The following is a 13,138-nucleotide window of genomic DNA, read 5'->3' on the forward strand; positions in this document are numbered from 1 at the left end:
CTATCGTTTATTTGACACGGCACAAATACAATTTAATGTTTAACGGCGCCAATTATATCTGATGACTTAAAATCTTTAAGCAAATTTTTTATCCTCGCTGCCGACTACGAGCTGAAATTAAGTCTATCTTAAAACTAGCATATATTTTTCAATTAATGTTTTGTAGTTGAATGGTCGTCTGATGATCGTTGAATGGCCATGAATATGCAGCATGTATGGATTTGTTCTGCTAAGCCACGATGTTATGAGCTGGGACAGGGGCTTGTAATCCTCGGGTCCTGGAAGTATTGTGCGGGGTTCAGTTGCTGGTTATGGTTCGTTGTTGTTGTTCGCTGTTGTTCAAGCCAAGATATCACGAAAGGCCTCGGGTTCTCAGGTCCTGGCGGATTCGCGTGGGGTTCAGTTGATGATTCCAAAATCGAGGTCTATGACGTGTTCTTGCCGTTTTGTTGAATGTGGATGGAAAGGAATGGGACTAGACTGGGGCATGGATGGATTTCAGGAAAATGTATACAAGGGACATGTAGGGTAGGTCACGACTCGCCAAGACATCACGAACAGGAACAGCTGGTCCTCTACCCTCGGCCCGGAGGGAAGTTATTAATTTAGACCTGGCGTCACGGTGTACAGGGCATGACCAAACAACGTGCTCTATGTCGTGATAACCTTCACCACAGGCACAGATACCACTTTCCCCGAGCCCAATACGACATAGATGCGTATCAAATCTATCTATAGGGACATAAGCCGCGACATCACGCAAATGAAATCTCGACCTACATCCAACCCCTTGAACCACGGGCTCGTCGATACCTTGGGGATAATGGAATGTAACCACCTTCCTAGTTCCCCTCTAGTCCAAGAATTTTGCCAACTGATGATCGTATTCTGACGTACAAGTGCGAAAAACTCATTAAAAACAATTGGTCTTTCATAAATTTCACCGTTTGTTGCGCCCACCTTAGCCAGAGAGTCCGCTTTCTCATTACCCGGTATCGAGCAGTGAGAAGGGACCCACGCTAAGGTAATCTGATACGATTTTTCGGATAAAGCACTCAGATGTTCCCGTATTTTCCCCAGGAAATACGGAGAGTGCTTAACATCTTTCATCGATCGGAGAGCCTCAATGGAACTGAGACTGTCCGTAAAGATGAAATAATGGTCCGTGGGCATTTTCCGATAATCCCTAGGGTGTACTGAATTGCAGCTAATTCTGCGACGTAAACAGAAGCAGGATTATCGAGCTTATGGGAGACGGTTAAATTGTTATTGAAGATACCGAAGCCAGTGGACCCATCGAGAAGTGATCCGTCAGTGAAGAACATATTGTCGCAGTTGATATTTCGATATTTATTAGAACAAATTTTGGGGATCTGCTGCACGCGTAAATGATCCGGGATTCCACGAGTTTCTTCTATCATGGATGTATCGAAAAACACAGTAGAATCAGAAGTATTTGATAAGTTGACACGATTTGGAATATTCGAAGAATGGTTAATATTTTGGGACATGTGATTGAAATACAATGTCATAAAACGGGTTTGAGAATTAAATTCGATTAACCTTTCAAAATTTTCAATCACAGGACGGTTCAAAACCTCACATTTGATAAGAATACGAGAAAACAGGCTCCAAAAGCGGTTTTTCAATGGTAGTACTCCAGCTAAGACCTCCAAACTCATCGTATGGGTCGATTGCATGCAACCCAAGGCGATACGCAAACAACGATATTGTATTCGCTCCAGTTTGATCAAATGTGTGTTTGCTGCGGAGCGGAAGCAGAAACACCCGTACTCAATAACAGACAATATCGTTGTTTGGTAAAGCCTTATAAGGTCTCCTGGATGGGCTCCCCACCATTGTCCGGTTATTGTACGAAGAAAATTCACTCTTTGTTGACATTTTTTCATCAGATACCTCACGTGACAACCCCAGGTGCCTTTAGAGTCGAACCAAATACCAAGATATTTGTGTACCAAAACCTGAGAAATCGTTTTACCCATTAATTGTGTTTGAAGCTGAGCAGGTTCATGCTTCCTAGAAAAAACTACTATCTCAGTCTTCTCCGGAGAGAATTCGATACCTAGCTGTAAAGCCCAAGCAGACAAATTGTCCAAGGTATCTTGCAATGGTCCTTGCAAATCGGCAGCTTTGGCCCCTGTAACAGAGATTACACTGTCGTCTGCAAGTTGTCTTATCGTGCATGAATTTGCCAGACATTCGTCGATGTCATTTACATAAAAATTGTAAAGAAGGGGGCTTAAACATGAGCCCTGGGGAAGACCCATGTAGCTAATTCGAAAAGTTGCCAAATCGCCCTGCGTAAAATGCATGTGCTTTTCGGACAACAAATTGTGCAAAATATTGTTCAAAATTGGAGAAAATCCTTGTCGGTGAAGTTTACCCGAAAGAATGTCAATAGAAACGGAATCAAAAGCCCCCTTAATGTCCAAGAACGCAGACGCCATTTGTTCTTTGCGAGCATACGCCAGCTGAATATCTGTTGAAAGCAACGCAAGACAATCATTCGTCCCTTTGGCACGGCGGAAGCCAAATTGAGTATCTGATAGTAGACCATTTGATTCGACCCAATGGTCTAAACGACTGAGTATCATTTTTTCCATCAATTTCCGGATACAGGATAGCATTGCAATCGGCCTATAAGAGTTATGGTCAGAAGCTGGTTTCCCTGGTTTTTGGATGGCAATCACCTTCACCTGCCTCCAATCCTGCGGTACAATGTTTTGCTCCAGGAACTTATTGAACAAGTTCAACAAGCGCCTCTTGGCATTGCCGGGTAGATTCTTCAACAAGTTTAATTTGATTCTATCTAACCCAGGCGCGTTATTGTTACAGGACAGGAGGGCAACCGGAAATTCTGCCATCGTAAAAGGTGATTCTATCGCGTCGTGGCTCGGAGACGCATCGCGAACAATGTTTTGCTCAGGAACAGAGTCCGGACATACTTTCCTGGCAAAATCAAATATCCACCGACTTGAAGACTCCTCGCTTTCGTTGACCGTTACGCGATTCCGCATTCTTCGGGCTGTGTTCCAAAGAGTGCTCATCGATGTCTCCCTCGACGTCTCGTTCACGAACCGACGCCAATATCCGCGTTTCTTTGCTTTAGCCAAGCTTTTAAGCTTGGTATCAAGCTCCGAATACCGTAAATAGTCGCCAGGTATAACTCCCTTCTGGAAGGCCAAAAACGCCTCGGATCTTTGCGTGTAGACATCGGAGCACTCTTGGTCCCACCACGGAGTGGGAGGCCGTTCTTTGATCGTTACGCCGGGATATTTCTTCGTTTGGGCTTGCAACGCGGCGTCGAGAATCAAGCCCGCGAGGAGGTTGTATTCTTCAAGTGGTGGATGATGTTGAATCGACTCGACCGCTTTTGAAATCATTTCCTCGTATAACTTCCAATCGACATTCCGTGTGAGGTCATACGGAATGTCAATTGGTCGCATGCGAGTTGACCCGTTAGTAATTGAAATAAGAATAGGCAAATGGTCGCTACCGTGAGGATCGAGGATTACCTTCCATGTGCTATCCAACCGTAGCGACGTTGAACATAATGATAGATTCAAAGCGCTTGGGCGCGCTGGAGGTTTCGGGATACGTGTCATTTCACCGTTGTTCAAAATAGTCATGTCGAAGTCATCGCAAAGGTTATAGATTAAAGAGGAGCGGTTATCATTGTAAGGGGAACCCCAAGCCACACCATGAGAGTTGAAGTCTCCCAAAATCAAACGTGGCGAGGGAAGAAGTTCTATTAAATCAAAGAGCAACCGTTGCCCAACCTGTGCTCTGAGAGGAATATATATTGAAGCAATACAAAGCTCTGTACCTTGTATTGTCATTTGACATGCGACAACTTCGATGCCTGGAATCGAGGGGAGATTAATACGATAGAAAGAATAGCACTTTTTAATCCCTTAAAGTACTCCTCCATACGGGGTGTCTCGATCAAGGCGAATAATTTAAAATCATGGAAGTTGAGATCAATATTTGAAGTAAGCCAAGTTTCACAAAGGGAAAATGCATCGCATTTGTTTTTATTTATCAAAACTTTAAATGAATCCATTTTTGGTAAAATACTTCTACAATTCCACTGTAAGACAGAGATAGAATCCTTCATATACGCAGTTGAATTAGGCATCGAAGGATACAATCGCTGCAAGGAGGGGCCATTGGGCAGTCAACTGCTTCAAAAATGTTCTAACTGTTGGGAGAAATGCTGTGAGAAAAATTTTAATTGGATCGGGTATATTGAAAGTTTCAAAAATCCAGTCCACAATGTCAGAAAATTTCACTAATCCAGAGTTTGTTTCATCAACTGCAAAAGGAACAACTGGGGTTTTAGATGTTCCAGGAAGTGCTGGGAACTCCTTCTGAGACTTTAAATTTGCAAGCCCAGGAGGAGTTTGCTTCGGCTTTTCCGCAGCACTTTTAGATTTGTTCGTATTATTTATTCCATCTTGAGAAACCTTAGGGCCTTTCCTGGGAAGCTTAGGAGGGGAAATATTTTTCCTCTTTCTAGATTCTCCAGGATTGGCATAGGACGTTTCTGCTGGTGGATCGTCAGAGTCCGTTTCATCCGAAGACAGCAGATCAAAGGGGTTCGATGTTATGGTAAAAGTGGTCACGGTCTTCTTAAGAATTTCAGCGTAAGAACGCTTTGAGCGCTCCTTAAGAGACCGTTTAATTTTATCTCTGCGTTGTATGTACACCGGGCATGTGGAAAGCTCATGCAGATTTTCCCCGCAGCGAATACACTTTTCAGCGTTTACGCTGCAAGAATCTTCCGCATAAGTCTCCCCGCACTTGCCACACCGTGCCTTATTGCAGCAGTAGGCAGCTGTATGACCTAACTGCTTGCAATTGGTGCAATTCATAACACGGGGCACATACAAACGCACAGGCAGACGAACCCGGTTAATCGAGACGTGGCTAGGGAGAGCAGATACGGCAAACGTAACGCGAAACGAGTCTGACGGAGTGTATACTTTTTTATCGCTGACGAGCGACATAGACCGTAATTGCTTACAGTCCAATATCTTCGCCTCAGTATTGGAATTCTTGAAGCAACCGGTTGCACTCAGGATACACTCGACAGACAGACTCGAATCGGTTATCACACCGTCGATCTCCACGTCTCGTGCGGGTACATACACGCGATACTCGCGTGTGAAGAGCTCGGAGCAAGCTATATCGTTGGCCTGATCCAGATCATTCACCACGACACGGAGCTTGTTTGGTCTGACTTTTGATATTTCAGTCATGGCCTTGTATCGTGACGTCAGATCCTTCGCGATTTGCAACGTGTTAAGCGATTTACCTCCTGGTTTGGGCCTCATGTAAAGGACCAGTGGACCCGTTGATCCGTCTGGGTGAAGCCTGGGACGAGGATTGATTAAAGCAGGGACAGACGGAGACTGAACAGGAAGGACAGGGTCGGGTGGGTTCGGAGACGGGGGATCGGGGGCTAAAGGATCCACATCCATTGCGCTCAAACTAGCGCAACAGTACAGTGGCAAAGAAACACGTACCTTTTCTTCTTTGTTGTCTTCAATAGAACAATCACCGAGTCTTTCGGTGCTGGAACGGGCAGCTGCGCAGCGACACCACTAAAGCACAATAGCAGGATGACCTTCACTGCGGATTATCAGATTATCTTCACACCGCACTTCGCACTCTTTGAAACGCGACCGGGTAAGCAATGCCTTTTTCGATTTTTTCTACACAATATCGGTTTTATAGCGAGACAACCACTTAATGCGTCCGTTATTGCTGAGCGTTCGGGACGGAATGAACGTTGGCTGTTGAATGCTACAACCTTTGTCCTAAGGAACAGCACTTGAAAGGTACATAGTGTTGTTATTAGATGGTGTAATGTCTTACGAAAAGACATAGTGAGGAAACCGTTATTGTTGAACTCATGTTATCAAAAACATCTCCAAAACCAGAAAAAACGAGCTTGTTTTCGGAATGCGGTTGTATTACTGACGAAAAACAACTTCAAGCACAACATAATAACACAAATTTTCAATTGCGCTTGTAGTACGCTTATATGACTACTTTTGTTGTAACTTATTTTCTAACATGTTTTGTGTGTTACTTGAGCCCTCATGTGTGTTGCAAATCTGCACTTGATTCTGCCCGCTGTGTCTAGCAGACAGATTGGTCTATATGCCGATGGGTCACCTGGCGGTTTCCCAGCCTTTGACAATACTACCAGTCTCTGTCGCTTCCACTTGTCCGGAAAGAGGCAGCCGTATAAGCATTCCTGCATGACCGCCCTGAACAACTCGGAAGCTACCTTTATGGCCATCTGACCGGGTTGCCGTCACTCACTGTTTTTTGGAGGTTTAACAGCCCGAGAGCAGGGATTCGGCTCGTGGCAAGGAAAAAGTTCAATGATCCGCTCCAATATCACTGGTGATTGCTCAGCCAGGGCTGACGCACTTCTGGTTTTTGCCATTACAATCCTATAGACGTCACCTCATGGATTCCTGTAGACACTGTCGCATGATCTAATAAAACATCATCGGGGCCCTTATCGCGCACATAAGTGGATTTGAATGCTGCACGACACTCCACTATTTATAGCAGTGCTACCTATGGTGAATCGAAGGCTCCTCTTGTCATCTTCAAGAGAAGTGCTCGCTGCTCTTCCGTGGCGCTTTTTGCCTACGATGAAGCTGATTCCCAGCTCGCCTCTGGTGTCACAACTCTGGTAGAAAGTAGCCGCTCGGTGCACAGTGATCTGGAACTGCATATAGTCGGAAAAAAGTCAATTTTTCAACTTAATGCATCAAACAAGCCTTTTTCGGGAATCATTTTTGCAGAGTGACAAATCATCAGAATGTTCGGATTATTGATGTATGGATTATTATGTGGATTATTAAATACATTGTGAAACCTCATTGAATCCAAAAATGGCCGACTTCGAGTCACCACTTCGAATTTTCAAAAGCACAAGACTCGGAAATACTCATTGCGTTCCCTATGAAAATTCTATTTTATGCTTGCTTCACCACAGCAAACATAAAATAGCATTTTCACAGGGAACGCATTAACTATTTCCGAGTCTTGTGCTTTCGAAAATTCGACGTGGTGACTCAAAGTCGGCCATTTTTGGATTCAATGAGGTTTCACCTTAACATAGTTGAAAAAGTAGACTTCTTGTGCACTCACGACTTCTCTATTTTCACGTCATTTACCCAGGTGATTTATTACAGAATACAGAAGTAGTAATGAATGTTACAATTGTGTCGAAATGCTTATAAAGCCTTACTCTAGCATTCTAACAACTTCAGATATCCTTTTTAAAGTTGTTTCATGGAAATAAGCCCTCCACAAAATAAGTATAATAAAATACTTGGCACTCCAACTTTATGTAGAGTTTTAAATGGTATCCCCGTCAATACCCGCGCTCATTCAAAGACTAAAATGTTTCCTCGTGTTCATGGAGACAGGAACAAAAAAGTTTTCTGGGCAATTTTCGCCTTAACGTTCACAATATCAAAAACAAAAACGAGCGGCCATTTTTTAGCAAGCAATGTTAGCTTAGATCGCCACTCATAAAATTAAAATTCAAACTACCTCAATATTAAAAGCCGTTACGCATACATACCTTAACTTTGTTTGATATACCTGGATCGTGAAATTCGAGATTTTTCGGGATTTTCTTCTTCAACATGCTATGAGTAGCCGTTTATCATGTTTTTCAAGATTAATTGCTAAATTTCTCAAAAAATAAATCAGGTACTAATTTCATATCCAAGGAAGAGTTACTTCAAATACTATTCTCTGCAAACTTTCTTGGGAATTATCCTTCTATTCTGCTTTCTTGAGAAGTTAGCGACAGTACCGCCCTAGTGGTGAAATTTTGAACTACATTGCCATTACCAAAGTTGGCCAATAGTTTCAGGATCAACATTCGAGAGGACATCGTTCATCTAGGAGGCAACCCTTAATAGTTATTATTATTCCCCGCTTTTACATAATTTCTGTTCCTACAACAAAGTTCCTGTAACGCTACGTCTTTAAAGTTGCGTGGATATATCTCATCGTACATTATCCTGTCGCATCATAGAAAGCTAAGCCATTTGCAGTTCCATGTCCCAAGTTACCAATCGTAGTCATCATTTGTTGCCAAGGTCCATGTTATTTGCTCAGATTCGTATAATCTCTTACGCCGGGGGACCATCGTGTCTGCTTTGTATAGTTTCCCATGCTGACACCAGAACGTAGATCAGTCATTTCTAACACGGAGATCAGACGCTGTTTTGAGCTGCATAATTTTGATGAACATACGCTCGGATTGGCGAATCTTTTCCTCTACCGCCGAACTATGTTTTACGCGTCAGTGTTTCTGTAACATTTATAAAAGAATTTCACACAATTAAAACTGTTACTGCCATCTTCACTTAAGTTATGTTTAATGCTAAAAACTGCTGAATATCTATAAATTTCCAGGCCAATCATTTGAACAGTTCATGATGATATTGCAACAAAATTTCTCTGTAGCAGTTTGCAGAAAGCATACGGGGTGATTAAACTTTGAAAGCCGATTACTCGAAAATAAATTTAGTAGAACGGAATTGAACATTGAGAACAGGGCCGGCGGTTGATGTGGGAAGTGTGGGTAGAAGTTCCCGTTCGGAAAATGTCTCTGTGTGTACTTACCCACACAGAATTATCCCCCTCCATTGCTTACTACCCACTCGAGAAAATTATGTGACGCCGGCTCTGATTGAGAATAGGTTATGTTTCTGCTAGTACTGATGATGGTTGTTTGATCGTAGAAATTAGGTAATATCAGAAAATAAACTGAGAACAGAACAAATTTTAAACGAGACGCGATTTTTTTCAAACGGTTTATTAGCACTGATACGATTTTTTCGGCATAAGTGGCTAACATGCGGCATCTATTGCTTAGTTTCATATCCCGTCAAATATTTTTTACAAGGACTTCATATACGTTGTACTGTTTTGTGCTGAAGGTTTTAAATACCATGAAATTACTGTTATATTTCTTATATCAGAGAGAATCAGGGAATTTAATATTTGTAACTTTTTTCATCACCCTGTTTTTCGACATAGATAACATCTTTTTTCAGCCTACTAAGGGTGTAAAATCAAAATCTATTAACGAAAAAGGGACGTAATTTGTCCCTTTTTAAATGCTTAAAAGTCGGTTTGTTTTCAACCGATTTCCTCCATTCTTGTAACAATTGATTGAGAAATTATACACACTTTCGCGTTTATTATGGGAACTATACTAACTACTATTTATTTTCAAAAGAAAATTGTCAAGCCTTGTTGAAACGAAAATCATTTCTTTTGATTGGTCGCTTGCAGGCTTTACTTAAAAAGGTTGACAGAATAGTATACTTAGTTCACCGGGAATGCACTCGGTGAACCAGCACCACAACCAGCTTGAAGTCAAACTAATACATTCTCTTGGTAGATGGTCGGACGGACCAATAGCAGTAGCAGCAGCGGGTTGCGCTAGTATCAACTGGCTTTCCGAGTTTGCTTTCGGCTAAAACAAACCACTTGTCGGTTGTTCACATATCTCAGCATCAGCGCGGTAGCAGCAAACGTTTCAATTTGTCCGCGATGAACCTTTGTCTTAATTTGGCAACCACACAAGCAAGCATTCTGCGCTGGATTCTGGCAATGGGAAAACAGCGTTTTCAGTGTGCGTTTTCAGAGTGCCTCATTCCCCCACAGTCGGGGCAGTACAAAAGTTGCGATCAGCATCAATATCCGATTTTGAACAGTAAACTGTCCTAACAAGTAGTTGAAGATTAATCATTTTTTCAAAAGGTATCAAGCACTAGACACTGGAGACTAGATGCTTCCTTTTTCTGTTCAGTCAGTGATATCGTATTGCGAATGAAAAGTCGAGAGCACTTCAACAGCTCGCACAAAAATTCGAATATACAGCATCGCTAAATGTTTACTTTTTGAATGTTCATTCATTGTTATTCTCATTCATGTTTAGCTGATAACATTTAGTACAGCAAAAAAAACTTTTCTGTCGTCGGGGATGTAGCTCAGATGGTCGAGCGCTCGCTTAGCATGTGAGAAGTACGAGGATTGATGTGCACGTGACAATTTGGGATGCTGCATGGTTGAAATAGGTTGATAGATACGGAATTTTTCAAAACCACGCGGGAGGTTCGCGATCATTCCAGCACGCCACAAAACGTGCAAATTATCTCCGACACCAAGTAGTACAGTATTACTTCGAAGTGTTGTATTATTCTCGTACAATAGACTCCCAGAGTTTCTTGATTTGAGCAAGCAATAGTAGACTTTAGAACCCATTAATGAAACACTCTCAACAATGTATTTGTTATTAGTGTGCGTAGTTTTACGTCAGTTATGCGGTCGTATCTTGGATGCAAACTCTTACTTTTTCTCTTCCGTTTGTATGAATAAGGGAGGGTGCGTTCGAATCTTAAAAATCACCCCGTGCGTACGGTTATGCTTGCTGCAAAAAATGAGTAGTTGAGTGTGTTGACAACACAGCTTCAACATTTTCCAACCTAATAGTTTGCACAAGGTTGCACACCATGCAGATATAAAAAGTATGTGTGGTGAATGGGATCTATGGCTTGGGTAGCAGATATAACGATCTTTGATTATAGTTAATCATCAAGGTGACAATGAATCAACAGGATATAGAAATCTACCAGACTTCTGAGCGAAAGCAGAATAGATTAATGATAAAAAATGTGAAAAAAAATTCTCATTGGAATTTTCCCAATACAACCGATACGGATTCTCTTTGCATTTAATAACTAACTCTCAAATAAGTGGCTGTTTCTCACAGTTCTAACCTATTCCATAACATAACTTATTATACCTGCCAACGATCGATCTGACGATTGTGAACTAGACCGCAGTGTTGTGTTTTCGCGCGATCGATAACTTCAGTTATAATTAATGCCAACACCTGTTACAATTAGTAGCTTTCATAATCATACTGATCACAACCGAACAACACTCTAATTCTAACCGATGGACACTACGGAAAACAACCGGTTGAATGAACTCAGCGATCAGCGACAACTTCGATGATGATGATGGTGATCGCAATGATGAGTTCGACAGCTTGATCGCAGCGCACATCAGAACGCACGACAACTGGCCTATACTGTTATAAATATATGTTAACGTATGCGACGACCGGGAGCTTGTGGGCCCAACCTTTCGACACAGAACTCCACACGGCGAGTCTCACTCGCTAGACCCTCTCTCTCTATCTCTCTAGCTGCGGCTCGGCGCAGTCTAGACCGGGTAATTGTACAACTTGTGTACGTCTGAGTGAATTAATTATTTATAAAACCGTTCAACACTCGAGCAAATTGCATTCGCAGCGACCCACGACGAGGCAGAGCCTCACCGCCGCCGGTTTGTGGGTTTGCTCTGCTGCTGCTGCTGCAGGGGCAACGTGTTGTGGTTCACCGCAAAATGTGTAACTGTTATTACCTCATACCTTTTATTGATTTCTCACAGTAGTTTGCGCTATATTGATGCTAATTTTCGAACGTTCTGACAGTTCTTGTTAGAATCTAGTTCGCTTTTGGTATGTGGAGGAAAAATGTTGAATCGCTTCAGGCAAAGGCCGGCAAAGCATCAATTCTCAATGCGCTTGTTAGAAATTTGCTTACATATTAAGGGCAATCAAGCTAATAAAGAATATTTGTTAATGTTTGATGTGGGTATCATGTGAAGGTAGGGATACCATCCGTCCTGATTTAGCAGGACATGTCCTGATTTTGAGACCCGTTTAAAGCATCCTGATTTATTTTTCATATTTTAGCAATTGTCCTGATTTCCCTGAATGATGCCGGATATTCAGAAATGTTGACGATTGTTCAGTACTTTTATCTTGACCCCGGAAAGAAACGGACTCTTTTCGAACGATTTTTTTCTTTTGTAGAGTCTTGACGAGAGAAATTGTCTAGTCGTTGAAACTGTTAAACATCTGACAGTTGTTAAGTATAATTTCAAACAGTTTACGTGTGCTACATTTTTAAGTATCTACTAACGCCTGATGAATCGAAGTTGCAGAATATGCAGAATAAATCGTCCGAGAAATACATTAAATAAATAAATTAGTGTTTTGGCGTATGTTGCAGTGCAAATCTCAGATTGTGGTTTTATTTATTGATATCTTAAAAATTAAAATAGCTTAGATCAAATTTGTACCGGAAAGAAAAGTTGTCCTGATTTTAAACTCCAACCAAATGGTAACCCTATGTGAAGGTTCATTTCCGTTCTTTGCCTACAAGAAACTTCTGACGAGAAGCGAGCGAGTTAAATTTTCCTTTAAATGTTTTTATTATTCGTAACAACTCTATTGGAAACACCGGTACCCAACAGTATTTGAAAAAGGCTTGTTATCATCTTTGCTATGCTATGAAGCACACAAATTTATATGTAGTGGTATGATGGCTAGTGAACAAGGTCGAAGTCTTCATTTCATGTTGTTTCTCAAGAGGAGCTTTTCGAAAAGTGTTGTTATTATACGATTTACGTTCATGAAAACTGAATATTCGTGTTTTTTATGCAGTGAATCTATTTAAAAAAAATGATCCTATGATATGTACAGAAATACAGAATTCAATGTAAATCGGAGAAGGTCCCTGTAACAATTTACCGAACATAGACAGAAAATCCAAACGCACTTATTTCAAAAGTTTAAAACAAGAAACCTTCAGTAAACCGCACAGAAACATCCTTGAAAATCGCGAAGCGAAGCTCTAGCCTGTGGTCCTCGAAGTTTATTAGTTATATTGGCAGTTTTGGTAGCTAAATACTTAACAGCTTGACTGCGCGACTTCTCTAGCCAACGGCAAGGAACGCTTCGCAGGCGGCAAGCGACTCTGTTTGATTTTAGTTAACACATACGGTGCGAATGTGTTGATTTATGATCAAACAGTTCGAAAGCAAATATTGATCATTAAATGTTTGCTGTTCTGTTTAAATTAAGTTGTGTATCACGCAGAGCAGTCAATGGGTTTATGATTGGCCATCGATCATGTTTCTCGAGCGATGATCATGAAACCATAATTTGATCGATTATTATCCACTCTCCGGTAAAGCTACAAAATTA

General features: G+C 41.6%; 1 protein-coding gene across 6 annotated transcripts in view; it reads left to right on the forward strand.

Moving 5' to 3' along the window:
- LOC129726929 (aquaporin AQPAe.a) overlaps positions 1-13,138 on the forward strand; it is a 115,343-nt gene that overhangs the window by 87,267 nt on the left and 14,938 nt on the right. The window lies entirely within an intron of this gene.

Source organism: Wyeomyia smithii, chromosome 3 (genome assembly GCF_029784165.1).
Source record: "Wyeomyia smithii strain HCP4-BCI-WySm-NY-G18 chromosome 3, ASM2978416v1, whole genome shotgun sequence".
Lineage (NCBI taxonomy): Eukaryota > Metazoa > Arthropoda > Insecta > Diptera > Culicidae > Wyeomyia > Wyeomyia smithii.